Raw genomic sequence first — 3,444 nt, 5'->3', positions numbered from 1 at the left:
AAACACATTTTTAAATACAAATTATATTATAATTAAATATAAATTAACATTATTACATTTAATTTAAATTTATTTTAATAATTAATTTTATGATAGTTTTATTACATTTATTTTAACTTTATTTTTTTGATGTAGCACTTAAAATTTTATTTGTATTGCTTTTTAATTTAATAAAATTAATTTATATTCAATTACAACATAATTTATATTTAAAAATTTATTAAATTTTATTTAAATTAATTTAATAAAATGTAAAGAAATGAATTTAAATAAAATTTAATATAAATCTGATTAATTAATATTCATTACATAATTTAATATTAATCTTCATACAATTAATTTTAATGAAAGTGTTCTTAGTGGTTTTGGAAGCTCCAGGTGTCAGAAAGTTATTTGTTGTATGATCTGCTTTTTCTCTTCTCCGATTTCACCTAGCTTGGGCTGGTAACTTTTGATTTATCTTTTTTCTTAATTTACAAAAATCAAAAAGATAGATAAAATACCTGGTAGCTCGAAATATATATCATCTTTTCTTTCTTTTTTATTTCTTTTTTAAAAATTTTCTCTGTTTCAACTTTTTGGTTTTTTTACACACGATAATTAAAATACCTAACATAGAAAAGAAGGCAAGAGCACTAAAAGCTGCAAGAGAAAACCATCAGGTCTCATTTAAGAGCAAGCCACAAAGGCTAACTTCTGGCTTCTGAACTCAGATCCTAAAGAAGAACAAGGCCCAGAATGAGATATTCAAAGAAAGCTCTTAAAGAGAAATTTTGTCAGTCAAGATTTCTAAATCCAGCAAAGCTCTTTCAAAATTGATGTAGAAAGAATTGCTTTACATGACATGGATAAGCTAAAAGAATTAATGATCACCCAAGAAGCACTACAAAGAATACTCAAAGATAAACTGCACAAAAATATACCCAAAAACTAACTCCCAAAGCTCCTAGATAGATGATGACCATGAGAAGAGCAACCAAGTAAATGAAAATTAAGACAGAATTAAATGTAGTAAACAAACCAAAATATCAGAAAATTACAAACGCATATTCACAATAACCCTGAATGCAACTGGCCTCAACTCCTCAGTTAACAGACACAGATTAATGGATTGTATCAAAAAACAAAATCCAACTAAATGTTCTTTGCAAGAACCCCTATCACCAGCAGACAGGTCATCCAAGTATAAAATTAATAAGGATTTTTCTGACTTAATACTATAAATCAAATATACCTAATAGACATCTACATACTATTTCATCCCAAAACAGCTGAAATGAATTTATCTTCTTCTCTGAAGCTCATGGAATCTTTTCCATTATTGATCATATTTTAAAATGAGTACAGCTTGCAAGACGATATTTATTGAGCTCTCCACAGCTGCACATTCTTTGATGTGCTTTGACATAAACATGTGTTTTTCCAATAGCAAACAAGTATAAAATAAATCAAAGTGTTGCTACAACTGCAGTTCCTAGAACCCATTATTTAAAATCCATTTTTTTAATTAAAATGTGACTCTATATTTTCAGAAACATGGGTTAATTATAAACCAAAATTTTCTTGCTATATTTCATGATATTCCCTGTAAAGTATATTTTTAATTTGTTACATTTATGTTCCTCTCAACAATGCTATAAAGCTACATCACAGTTTTCCTTAGAAATAAAATCATGGTGCAGGGTGGGTTCCTGAGCCTGCAGTGTCCGTGGGGGCGGCGCGGAGGGAGGTGGCCTATAGGCTTCTGCCCTCGCAGCCTCAGCCCCTGGCCCAGCAGGCCTCTCCACCGAGGTGCCCAGCAGAGCCACGGGCTCACTGGGTGTCCCTCGAGGGCGGGAGAATGGAAAACTCTCAACTTCCTGAGTTCTGAAATTCCTATTGCTTCAGACAATGGATGAGCAATCACAAGGAATGCAAGGGCCACCTGTTCCTCAGTTTCAACCACAGAAGGCCTTACGACCGGATATGGGCTATAATACATTAGCCAACTTTCAATAGAAAAGAAGATTGGTCGTGGACAATTTAGTGAAGTGTATAGAGCAGCCTGTCTGTTGGATGGAGTGGCAGTAGCTTTAAAAAAAATACAGATATTTGATTTAATGGATGCCAAAGCACGTGCTGATTGCATCAAAGAAATCGATCTCCTTAAGCAACTCAACCATCCAAATGTAATTAAATATTATGCATCATTCATTGAAGATAATGAACTAAACATAGTTTTGGAATTAGCAGATGCTGGTGATCTATCCAGAATGATAAAGCATTTTAAGAAACAGAAGAGGCTAATTCCTGAGAGAACAGTATGGAAGTACTTTGTTCAGCTGTGCAGTGCATTGGAACACATGCATTCTCGAAGAGTCATGCATAGAGCTATAAAACCAGCTAATGTGTTCATTACAGCCACTGGCGTGGTAAAACTTGGAGATCTTGGGCTTGGTCGGTTTTTCAGCTCAAAAACCACAGCTGCACATTCTTTAGTGGGCACACCTTATTATATGTCTCCTGAGAGAATACATGAAAATGGATACAACTTCAAATCTGGCATCTGGTCTCTTGGCTGTCTACTATATGAGATGGCTGCCCTACAGAGTCCTTTCTATGGTGACAAAATGAATCTGTACTCACTGTGTAAGAAGATAGAACAGTGTGACTACCCACCTCTTCCTTCAGATCACTATTCAGAGGAACTACGACAGTTAGTCAATATGTGTATCAACCCGGATCCAGAGAAGCGACCAGATATCACCTATGTCTATGATGTGGCCAAGAGGATGCACGCATGCACTGCAAGCAGCTAAACACGCATAAGATCATGAAGAATATGAAGAAAATATTTAAAGTATTTTTGTGCAAATCATACCTCTCCCCTTTTTGTCTGGATATTAAGATTAGTATTTTCAGAGCTAATGTGCTTTGAATCCTTAACCAGTTTTCATGTAAGCTTTATTTTGTACCAGTCAAAATCACCTTTATGGAAACTCAGAATGTCTTCAGGATTATGAAAATGCATGTTAGGAAAGCAAGTTAGTTTTTCGCCCCCATACCTAAAGGCTTTTAGAATTATGGCGTTTTCTGCCGATAGACTGAGTGCCAAAGATTGGAAGTGCACTTGGCGCACATGAGGAGGGGTGTGAAACCTGATCAAAAGTATCTGAATATTTGACTTTTGCTTTTTAGTCATTTATGGATATTGAAATGAACACCATTGTGAACTTTTGTGATTTTTAACATTTGAAGCATGTGTCTTAGTTCTTAGAATTACATATCTGACAGCTACAATGCTAATAAGTGTAAACAGACTTTGAGAAACATTTAAAACTCAGCTTTGACATTCAAAATGCAACTATTAAATGTGAAAAGATTTGGGGATGAAATGTGAGTTAGACACTGAAAAGTTTTTGTTTTGCTTTAATAGCGCTGATATTCTCTGCATTTAAATGGTAT

The 3,444-nt window shown here is 34.0% G+C and overlaps 1 pseudogene; it reads left to right on the top strand.

Moving 5' to 3' along the window:
- Positions 1 to 1,830: 1,830 nt before the first annotated feature.
- Positions 1,831 to 2,935, top strand: LOC143411613 (serine/threonine-protein kinase Nek7 pseudogene; annotated as a pseudogene).
- The last annotated feature ends 509 nt before the right edge of the window (positions 2,936 to 3,444 follow it).

The sequence above is a fragment of the Callospermophilus lateralis genome, chromosome 12, assembly GCF_048772815.1.
Source record: "Callospermophilus lateralis isolate mCalLat2 chromosome 12, mCalLat2.hap1, whole genome shotgun sequence".
Classification (NCBI taxonomy): Eukaryota; Metazoa; Chordata; class Mammalia; order Rodentia; family Sciuridae; genus Callospermophilus; species Callospermophilus lateralis.
Note: the sequence above shows the minus strand (reverse complement) of the source record. Positions and strands in the feature narration are given on the sequence as shown.